This window comes from Pinus tabuliformis, chromosome 3_2 (assembly GCF_031772625.1).
Source record: "Pinus tabuliformis cultivar Carrire ecotype Pingquan chromosome 3_2, CPIR1, whole genome shotgun sequence".
Taxonomy (NCBI): Eukaryota; Viridiplantae; Streptophyta; class Pinopsida; order Pinales; family Pinaceae; genus Pinus; species Pinus tabuliformis.
Window position 1 is genome coordinate 1,051,482,525 of NC_142302.1, and position 12,622 is coordinate 1,051,495,146.

At 33.9% G+C, this 12,622-nt stretch overlaps 1 pseudogene; it reads right to left on the reverse strand.

Moving 5' to 3' along the window:
• Positions 1 to 4,815: 4,815 nt before the first annotated feature.
• LOC149184214 (U6 spliceosomal RNA) lies at positions 4,816 to 4,931 on the reverse strand (annotated as a pseudogene).
• Positions 4,932 to 12,622: the final 7,691 nt, after the last annotated feature.

Below are 12,622 nucleotides of genomic sequence, written 5' to 3' on the forward strand. Positions count from 1 at the left end.
GATGTCGCCTTAGATCTAGATTCTCCTTCCACCTGATTGTTCTTCTTCTCTAAATTGTTTCTCATAGAAACAACCTCAACTTCTAATCTTTCACAATCATTTTCCTTTTCTTTAAAATACTTTCTCATTCCTTCTTCAATCCTCCTTCCTTGTTCTATTCGAGTTTTCAAACTAATAATTTCTTCTTTAAAAGCTTACTCTCTTTCTTCAAGTATTTGAAGAAGCTTTTTTAGATCTCTATTTTTGTAGAGAGCTTTTCTATTTCAGCTAATGCAGAGCTATGTTGAGTTTGATATCTAGCCTGCCTCTCTTCTTGAAAATATACCACTTTGACGCTGGGAGAGAAAATGTCATTTGGCTGATCACTTTCCTTTTAAGGGGCCTTTTTCTTCTTCTTCCTTTTCTCCGCCATTAGTACTGGTTTCTCCTTCATGCAGGGTCTGCAACCTTTCCCAATTCTCCTTTGCAGAATTGAGATCCACGACTCTCTCAAGATCCGGATTATGAAGATTGTCAGAAATTGTAAACTTAGCTTGGGCATTCCATTGTTGGACTTGTTTGTAGGGGTTTCTTCATCATAACCATTCATCACTGCATTCCATACTTTAGATCCAAGTGCAAATAATTTGGATTTCACCTTCTCTCTCCATTCTTGAAAATTTGCAGGACTAAGCAACAGGGCACTTTGATAACCCATGATTTTCCCATATCCACCTTCCAGCAATTAAGCCACAATAGAAGGCACTTGCTCTGTTATTGATTGTTAGAATCAAATCACTACTGAGAGTGGGGTGGAGGGGCAGGGGGGGGCCGCCCGTGAATCGGTAGTGATAACAAATATAATAATTTTTTTTTTTTTTCAAATAATTAGTCAAACATTACACAAAATATCATCAATAGTTTTTATCACATAAACCACACTAAACAATCAACATAGACATCATATCAAGCATACACATAGGACACAAAGATATATGGTGGAAACCCTCAAGGGGGAGAAAACCACCTTGTTATTGTTGTGTTACTTCTCTTTCTTTTATTATCAATCAATTTGTTTTACAAATGCTAGCCCCAACTAGCTAAGAGCCATTACTCCTCTACAACAGTTTGTTGGCCACCACCAACTATGAAGCCCCAACTCCCTATCCACTGGTTGCTTGTCACTACCAGCAAGGAGTCACTACTCCTATCTTGGCATGCCACCACTTGTCAGAGGTCCCATCCTCCTCAAATTCTCAGGGCCACGTTTTCATTCATTTTAAGGCTGGAACCCAAAGAAAACAAATGAACTTTGCAACACATAAATAAGTCAACTCCCTTTGCAACACAATCTCAACCTCTCTAATTGTCGCTCACTTCTACAAATATTCAAACAACTTCATTATGCACTATAGCTCAACTAAATTCTAACAATGGCATTTCATATTTATGCTAATTTCTCCCTCATCGAGATACACTATATAAATCATTAATTACACACCACTTCTCTTGATGACCACATCAAATAAGCTCTCACACCAAATATCATGGGAAAAACCCTTGCAATTGCCCGTGGTTTTATTTTCTCAAGAATCTTCACCCAGATCTGTAACATATCCTCAATAAAACATCATCATCACACTAGAACATATAGTTTTAGCCATCTACAATAATAACAACACACTCATGATCATGATACACCAATAAACCATGCCAAAACACATATAAAGATTGACATCAATACCAACCAAAGAACATTGTTGCCAATAAAATTTTTGATAACATCACTTTATTTATTTATTTAACATTTTAATCATTTTTAAATAAATAAAAAAACATTAAAAAACCCTTAAAAAAATATTATTAAAATTTATATCAAAACTTCCCTTCCAAATTTGCCCGTAACAAGTAAAATATCACCTTCCTCCATAATCTTTCACATGTTATATAAACCATAACTGGATAAAATATAAAATGAATCAGAAATTTGGGTAAACAAATATAAGTATCCCATTTACATGTTTACATTGTGAGAGAGGTGAGTGGGATACCTCTTATGGTCTTTAATATATTATTTTTATTTATGATTATTTAATATACATTAAATAAATAATATAAAATGTGTTATGTAAAATATTATGGCATTTTTTAATTATTTTATTTTAAATATTATGGTTTTTTTAGTTTTTTTTTTTTTTTCTATTTATATTAAATGTAATGTACTGATTTTAATAATAAAAGATGGAATTGATCTTATGTTAATTAAAAAAAAATTGTAAATATTAATTTTACTAATTAAAACAAGGATAGTACTATGACATTTTTAGGGTCAATTTTAACCAAAATCTAACAGAGATTTAAAAAAAACGTGAGTTTAATTTGTTTAATCTATATAATTAAAGTGCCCAAGTTGTTTAATCTGCAGAATTTAAGTGTCTGGGGGTGTTGAATCTATGTATTCAAAAATGTATTTTGAACAATAAAAAATCACATTTTAGCTTGAAATTGCATTGTTGAGTTCCTGTGAAAAAAACGTTTTAGTCTATAAGTTAGACTACACCATTAATATATATTAATGTCTGTGAAAGATTCATATTTTTAGTTTTCATTATTATTATTATTAAATATGAAATATATAGCAATTTTTTATATCAAAATAAATATATATTAATGAAAATGGTAATGAAGTTGTGAATATATTTATCATTGTAAATTTTTTTCCCAAGTTATATCATTTATATAATGTAATATTTATGCTATTTGATTGGAAATTAATTGAACACGATAAAAAATGATTAAGAGTTATAAACAAAATTGAGATTAATATGGAAATGCAATAAGACATTGATCACACTAAAAATTCTATATGTGAGAAGATAGTATACCAAAAATATCATTGGGAGATTACATGGCAATTTAATTCACCACATAGTAGAGCCAACACCCATTACTTGGTTCTTTATGTAGGGAATCTATACATTCCATAGAAGAGTTGTGGTTTATTAGGTGGTAGACCCAACACCCAATGTCTAGCTCTGTTGCAAAAGATAAATACACCAACTACTCCCCAAATTCCAATCCCAAATCTGATCCCCAATGCCATTAATGACATCTTTTCATCTAGATGCTCAAGCCATCCCATTTTCATATGGACACTGCGACTATTATTGTCACCTTCTCCCACTGGGTTTTCCTTTTCATTGGATGAAACTAAAGGACACCCATATAAGCACTTATTCCTTTGAAATGATGTTGCACTGAATGTGGAAAATTGTGTTCCTCCGGGGATTGGCCCACAAAGGCTATTAGATGAACATCCAAAACAACCAAATTGTATAGTTTAGAGAGTTCTTCAGGAATCTGTCCACCCAAATTATTCTTGCTCAAGTCTAACTGCTCCAAAGTAGATATGTTACTAAGAGATGCAGGTATTAGCCCTTCCAACTGGTTGCCAGATAAATTTAGCAATCGCATGTCTCTCAAAGTTCCTATGCTTGCAGGTATTTGTCCTACAAGATTATTGTTGGACAAATCAAGTATTGTGTTTGTAGATGAGAGGACAAATCATGTGAACTGTGATTTCTTCTTCAAGGGGAAGATAGTTTGAAGAATTTACAAATCCTTGAAGTCTTTCAAAATGTAATAGCACTCTTCCACTAAATTTATTATTGGATAAATCCAATACATACAAATAGGTGAAATTTGTTACCCATTCAGGGATGCCACCATGAAAATTATTATAGCCAAAGTTTAAAATTGACAACAATGAAAAAGATTTCAAATAGTGAGAAAGTTGCCTTGTCAAATTGTTTTTCCTTAAATCTAAATACTCAATTCTAGTACAATTAGCCAAAAACATTGGCAAAGTCCCAGAAATTTTATTAGTGTGAGCAAATTTTTTTTTAAAGAGATACAACTGCCATTATGTTCAGGTATTGATCCTTCTAAATTGTTCTCCCACTCAAAGCATTACCGGAAAGATCTAAATTCCGCAAAAGAGAGAGGTTCCTAAGATTCGTGTTTGGTGTGCACGAAATTCTGTTCCACAGGCAAACGTATTATATTGGTTTGAAGAATTACATGAAAGTTTAGATTCATAAGGGTCTATTTTTCTTTGTGGCGTGCAATCTGCACAGACCTGCTTAGAGGGATTACCATTAACCAGTAACAAAAACCTTTTTATAATTTTTTTTTTTAAATTTTAAAATCAAATTTATAGATTTTTTTGGATTTTTAATTTAATTTATAAAATTTTAACTTAAATTTCATAATTCACATAATATTTTATAGCACAACATAAATTTTATAGTTTTCTTAATATAATATAACATAGCTCATTTATAATCTAATACAACATAGCTTATTTATAATTAGAATAATTCAATTTAAAAAAAAAATTACCTTTATAATAAATACCATTAAATAATTTTAAAAATCAATCATTATATTATCTTTATATCCATACGGATTTTGTATATCTATTATTATTATTAAGAGAATTAAATTCACTTAGCGTAAGAGTATTGAATTTACTACATACTCATTGAATGTCCAAATTTGTAATGGACATAAACTGAGCAAACTTGCAATGAACATATATAAGGAGGGATTTTTTAACAAAGATATATGCTAAATTCCCATGAACATTAAATTAATTTACTTTTTAATCGAACTTTGTTTCATGGGTATAAAATTGAATAGTGAACATTTTTTAATAAAGATGATAAAGGATGAACTTTAATTTAATTAAAGATTTTGAAAATATTTTAGAATTTGATATGATAAAATTGATAGGTTAAAAAGTTGGACTTTTTCAATTTGTGTGAAAAATACTCAGAAAAAAGGCCATTTTTCTCAATTTGTGTGCGAAATACTTGAGCAAAGGCCATGTTAATCGGCCATGCTAAGCTTCTCTCTATCCTTCCAATTTTACGTAATGTCTCCAAAAAGACATAATAAAAATGATGATAAAGATGTTTTTCATAAAGATATGTTTCAGGAATATAAAACTGAAAGGTCACCATTCTTGAATATACTGGCCACAAAGAAGTTCTCACTTATTGAAATAGAATATTTTAAATTTTCTTAAATCAAATTCAAAGGTTTAATAAACAAATCACGCACAATTTTTGTTAAAATTCTGTGTGATAAAAATAAATAATTAAATAAATCGAACGTTTTTAAACTATTGCCTTTATATGTTTTCATCGAAACTTTAATGATAAAAATGAAAATGCAATCCCATCATTAAAATGATTAATTTGAATAAAGATGAGACCTCCGCAATTAAATGATGAATTTGAACAGAGGTAGATCCCCAATTAAATGATGATAGCAAAATAGAAATGTTAACCAATCAATGAGGCGTTATCCTACCGCCCATATATATATATATATATATATATATATATATATATATTCACACAGCACTTACTCTATGATCTGTACAGCACTTAGCTTCTCTTTAATCGGTTTTGTAAATACAATGAGTCTTTATAATAGAGTTGATGAATTTATTTATATTCTTGCGTCAGACGCCGGGGATGAAGATATTAAATGAGTATATCATAGGATATCTCTTTCCAGGTAGGCCCGTTGCAAACGTAATATTCAAGACATATGGTTACATAACCATGGTCAAGCAATCACATTCCTTTCCGATTTCAAACTGGGTCATTACAATGAAGATTCCACCGCGTTTAAGCTTCTTAGATATATTAGATATATTTATATTATTGCAGGATTTCATGTTCTAGAAGTGGGAAGAAAGTTCACCATTTTTATGAATAATTTGGAATGTTCAAAAAACAGTTTTTGCATATGGCATACTAAAATACTGTGAAAAGGATATAAGCATAAAAAAGTTAGGTCTGGCCTGTTTGTAAAATGAGATGCGAAGAACTATGAGAGAATGTAATATTTATGTTATTTGATTGGAAATTAATTGAATGCCATAAAAAATGATTAAGAGTTATAAATAACATTGAGATTAATATGGAAATGCAATAAGACATTGATCACACTAAAAGTTCTATATGTGAGGAGATAGTATACCAAAAATATTATTGGGAGATTACATGACAATTTAAGTCACCACATAGTAGAGCCAACATCCATTACTTGGTTCTTTATGTAGGGAATCTATACATTCCATAGAAGAGTTGTGGTTTGTTAGGTGGTAAACCCAACACCCAGTGTCTAGCTCTGTTGCAAAAGATAAATACACCAACTACTCCCCAAATTCCGATCCCAAATCCAATCCCCAATGCCATTAATGACATCTTTTCATCTAGATGCTCGAGCCATCCCATTTTCATATGGGCACTGCTACTATTATTGTCAACTTCTCCCACTGGGATTTTCGGTTCATTGCATGAATCTAAAGGACACCCATATAAGCACTTATTCCTTTGAAATGATGTTGAACTAAATGTGGAAAATTGTGTTCCTCCGGGGATTGGCCCACAAAGGCTATTAGATGAAACATCCAAAACAGCCAGACTATATAGCTTAGAGAGCTCTTCAGGAATATGTCCACTCAAATTGTTCTTGCTCAAGTCTAACTGCTCCAAAGTAGATATGTTGCTAAGAGATGCAGGTATTAGCCCTTCCAACTGGTTGCCAGATAAATTTAGCAATCGCATGTCTCTCAAAGTTCCTATGCTTGCAGGGATTTGTCCTACAAGATTATTGTTGGACAAATCAAGTATTGTGTTTGTAGGTGAGAGGTATGGTAGAGTATACTCACATCCTTTCATGTGAACTGTGATTTCTTCGTTAAAGGGAAGAGAGTAGAAAGAATTTACAAATCCTTGAAGTCTTTCAAAATGTAATGGCATTCTTCCACTAAATTTATTATTGGATAAATCCAATACATACAAAGAGGTGAAATTTGTTACCCATTCAGGGATGCCACCATGAAAATTATTATAGCCAAAGTTTAAAATTGACAACTTTGAAAAAGATTTCAAATAGTGAGGAAGTTGCCCTGTCAAATTGTTTTTCCTTAAATCTAAATACTCAATTCCAGTACAATTAGCCAAAAACATTGGCAAAGTCCCAGAAAGTTTATTAGTGTGAACAGAGAAAAAAAATAAAGAGGCACAACTGCCATTAAATTCAGGGATTGATCCTTCTAAATTGTTCTTTGAAAAGTCTAAAATTCTAAGGGATTCGAAACTAATACTATTGGGTATAGTGCCAAAAAAATTATTATTATATAGATCTAGTACACGTAAATCCTTTATGTGACTTATACTAAGCGGGAGAGATCCAGTGAAATTGTTATTTGATAAAACAAGTTGTCGAAGATTGCTTAATTGACCTATGTTACGCGGGAGAGATCCAATTAACTGGTTGTTTGATAAGTCGAGAAAGGTCAATTCCGTATTGGTACTAACATTGGGGGGAATGCTACCTCTAAGGTTGTTAGCGCGTAGGGACAAGTCATATAGGCTAGTACAATTGAATAAGGTGGGAGGGATGTGGCCATTGAGAGAGTTGTTGGATAAATCAAGAATAGATATGCTTTTCATCAAACCCATAACGGAAGGGATTGGACCACTCAATTTGTTTCCGCTACCCCAAAACTGAGAGAGTGAAGTGCAGTTGACCAGAGAAGTTGGGATGCTTCCACTTATACTATTGTCGATGAAGTCGAGTGTTTCCAAGCTGACCAGACGACTGAATTCTGATGGTATTGGACCACTCAAATTGTTGTAGCTAATATCCAAATCTGTAAGTGAAGTGCAGTTGGCGAGAGAAGTTGGGATGCTTCCACTCAAAGCATTCTGGGAAAGATCTAATTGCTGCAAAAGAGAGAGGTTCCCAATATACGGGGAGAGCGTACCATTCAACGAGCAGTTATAGAGAGAAATTGAAACCACTCGATTCGTGTTTGGCCCGCACGAAATTCCGTTCCACAGGCAGACGTTATGTGAGTTATTGGCCGTCCAGTTGGAGAGCGATCCATGTGGATCTGATATGATGCCCTTCCGGAAGCTCAGAAGTGCCTCCACGTCCCTTTTTTCATGATAGCCGGCTATGGAGGATGGGAAGAGAGAGGGTTTCCCCATCATACTCCGTCCATTAAAAGGAAAACGTTGAACAGAAGTGAATCCACCCGTCTGCTCATACACGTCATGTTGATGAGCTTCAGTATGCCTATGATGAATAGGCATTGCTGCACCCATCATGAGAAAGCACAGACACATGATGACGAAAAAAAGAAGAACACTTTTATAATAATCCATTTCTCTCTCGCACTCCAACCCAACTTCCTTCAAAGCCAAACGCTGTGAGTTTTGCGTTCTTCTATCTCCCACTCCAACCCAACTTCCTTCAAAGGCAAACGCTCTGAGTTTTGTGTTCTTCATCATGTGCATACATATATTTATAATAATCACAACAGCAGTTGTCATGAACGACGTGTGAGTGAACATAAAGGAAAAATGCAATGCAATGAGAAAATTCCGAGAAGAGAGAAAATGGCGGTGTATTGACTTGATTCAGTGAAGTCAAGAAAGGGGTGGAAAATCTTCAACAACTTAATTGGACTATTTAAAAATCTTCAACAATTTGATTGGAATTGATTGGAATTTTGTGGCATTCACATAAAATTAATTCTACAACTTAATTGGACTATTTAAAAATCTTCAACAATTTGATTGGAATTTTGTGGCATTCACATAAAATTAATTCTACATGCTCAGAAAAAACAAGATGAGAAAAATGGGCCTATCGATTTTGACTTGGATAAAAAGTGAGTAATGACCGAAAAATCTTCCACATGTTCATTGAAATTTAACCATGTAGACCATTATGGATGTATTGATTGATTTGATTTTGGGAAAAAAATAATTAAGAAACTGGAAATAGAAATTGGAAAAGGAGAAGAAAAATGGGCTCTTTGACTTTGACCTAGGAAAAGAGAGTAGCGAACCGCAAATTGTAGAAAAAACAAAATGGAGAAAGAGAAATGGGCCCGGGGATGGTGCAGGGCGGTGCATTGCCTTGATTCAGTGCGGCCAAGGTGGTGAAGAAAGTGGCGAATCTTTCTAGAAGTTAATTGAAATTCCGTGCCATTCGTTTAAAATTTTAATAAAATAAATTTAATTGTGGAATTTTGTGCCATGTACCATTCTTATAAAAATAAGGAGTAGTCTTTAACGCGACTTTTTGAAAGCCTTTCCGGCGATTTTTTTCGGTGAAAATCCGGCAGTAATTTATTGGAATCCAAGTTTGATAGCTAATTTCTGCACAATGAAACCGTCCCAAGGGTTTTTCAGGGTGCTGAATCCGAATATGCAGTTAAAAAACCATTTTAACTGCAACAAATCATGATTTCATCTCAATTTCTTCCGCCGGATTCCGTCACCGGAATCTCAAAAAGTCGCATTATAGACAACTCCTAAAAATAATTTCTAGAGTATCTATCCTACCTTGAACCGAAAGTCATGGTTTTCCTTTAGACTGTTGGGAAATTTGCAAGTTAGGTAGATACATGTTTGGTGGCACGATAATTTCTTTACCATATACAAGGAAGCATGGTGAGGTTTTGAGAGAGGGTTTAGGTTTTACACGATCAGTGTAAAGTGTATTTACCAAAGCGTTATACTAGTTTCTTTGTTCAAAGAAGACAATTTTTTTATAATGTTGATAACATTTTTATTAGTTGATTATGTTAAATCATTTCCTTACAGGTAATTATTTGATGCATATTTCAAAACAATACCATTTTATAATGCAAACTCTTAAAGTATAAATGAGGAAAATTAAGTTGCATTATCAGAGATAAGCGACATTGAAACGTGAAACCTAGTTAAGATATTCTACTTTAGAAACTGGATGACTTCCTAGTCGTTGACTTGCCTTAAAGGAACCGCTTCAGTCCAATCAGTGAAATGATTTGTTGTTGTTATAATATATCAATGCTACTTCAACGAATGTGGAAATATTTCACCAATAACATTTAGTCCTCGTTATTGGAAAGGTTCCTCAACTACTATTGGTAGCAGTGGGTGATTGACTTTTGATATTGACTAGCACATCTCTCACAAGTTGGGAACTTTTGGGCATAAGCATGACCATCCTTAAACAAACCAGGCCAATAATAACCAACCCTCATTACTTTGTGTGCAGTTGTATCACCTGCAAAGTGTCCACCTACTGGTCCATCGTGCACATCTTTTAGTACCCTTTCTGTATCTTGGGCTCTAGTCATCTTAGTAGGACACCATTATGGTGCTTTCAAAAAAGCACTCCGTGCACTAGATGATAAGATATAGCTTTAATACAAATTTCCTTTTTCTATTTATTCGATAGATTTATGGGCAAGGTTCCATGCTCTAAATATTTTCATATATCATAATACTAAGGTGTGGTTGAAATTGTCGAAGGAACTTGCTCGATATTGTAAACCTCTATTTCTTGTTCCCATCTTGAAATATCTTCTTCTAAAGAATACCTTGCTTCTGCTATGAGCCGATAGAGGCCATGTCCCTTAATGGTATGAACTGGCTTGAACTCAAGATCATATTCTTGTAAACAGGTCATCCATTTCGCCCTCTTTTCACCCATCTCTTGTTGCACAAAAAACATTATGACTGTTGGATGAGGCACATAAATAATTGTGTGAGCTTTGAGGAAATCGGGCCTGAAGTGCTTTATTGTCTTATATACTACATAAGCTTGTTTATCAATGGTGGGGTAGTTCAACTCTGATCCCTGTAAACTAGCACTCATAAAATATATAGGTTGTTCATTTCCTTCATTATCCTTTTTCATTAATATGTCTGCAATATATGAATCAAAACCGAAAGTGTATAACATAAAATCCTTGCAAAAATATGGACTATATAATGCAGAAGCGTCGGTGATAGCTTGCTTCATGCGGGCAAAAGCATCTTTCTCCCTTTTATCCCATTTACTTATTGCATCTTTTTTCATCATCTCTTGTAGAGGTTTGATAATTTGTACATAATCAGAGATGAACTTACGTAGGAAATTAATCTTCGCTAAGAAAGATTGCATAGCTTTCTTATTCACAAGAAAAGGGATTAAACTATGGTTTTGATCCTTTCTGGATCAAACGTAATTCCAGTTTTAGTGATTATGTGTCCTAAGATATTACCTTCTGACACATTGAAGATGCTCCTTTTGGGATTCAAAGAAATCCCATACTTGTGAGATTGCTCGAATATCTGCTTTTGATGATGCACATGGTATGATCTCTTCTTTGAAAATACAGTTACATCATCCAAATAGACTACTACACTTTGTCCAATTATACCACAGAATGCGATGTCCATAGCCCTTTGAAATGTAGCATCAACATTGATAAGTCCAAATGGCATGCACTTGAAGGCAAAACTTCCGTACTTACTCCTAAAGGTGGTTTTAAGGCGATCTAGTTCCACTACTAACACCTGATTATATCTAGAGAATATATCTATTAGTTAGAACATCTCCGACCAAGATACCGTCTGGTGTATTTTCTCCATAGATGGCATGGGGTAGTTATCTTTATCTCATGCCCGGTTGAGGTTGTGAAAATCGATGCATAGGCATATCTCGCCGGATGTTTTCCTTACAAGGACTAGATTGGAAACCTAAGTTGAATGTCTAACTTTGAAGATGATTTGTCCATCCAGCAACTTGCTTAACTCCTTTTGGATCAAGGGCTCATGTGTTGGATGAAATTTTCTGAGCTTTTGTTGAAATGGCTTGACCCCCTCTTTAATAGGAATGACATGTTGAATAATACATGTATCGTATGTCTTTAAATATTCATATATCAATGAAAACACACCATAGTACTATTTAAAAATATATATAAATGCATATCGTTCTTGTGAAGAACAACATGTACCAAGGTTTAAATACTTTGGATCGTCCTTGGTTCTCAAGTTCACTTGCTCATGTGATAACATGGAACTTTGAGTCTTAGTATTGATTGGTCCTCTAAATCAGTTTTGCAAGTCATATAGTTTCTCTAGAGACACCACACCTTTAGGCATAGTATTTTGTTTCGTTGGCTCAACTGCTTCTTGCAAAGCCTTATAATGCTCATCTTCTTCAATGGTCGCATCTTTAATCACTTCTGCATTGGCCATAAAATGCACTATCTACTAGTCGTCATTGAAAACAAAAAAGTTAGTTACATTATCGAGCACAGATGGCTTATAAATAATATCTATAGAAAAACCATCTCTTAAAGGTGACATCTGAGCAACTGCATTGGCTAAAGTGTCTGCAGCAACATTACATATCCTAGGAACATAAATAATATTCGATTCTTTGGAATAAGAAATAAGTTGCGTAACTCTTGTTGGTAGTTTCTTGGATTTGATGAAACATAGTGGATAGTATTTCGTACCTGATGGGTGACAGCCTCGGAATCACCAATTACCCTAAGCACCTCCACCTTGAGGTCTATGGCTTTCTTTAGACCCAGAATGAGTGCTTCATATTCGATAGTATTGTTCCTGCACTCAAACTCCAAGCGACATGATAAAATGTACCTATTTTATGTGGGTCTAAAAGAACATAACCAGCTCTAGAGCCATCCTGCGTCTTGGAAGCATCAAAATACAAAGTCCAAAAATTAGTAGCCACTAAGCTAGTTCCTACACTACTACTATGT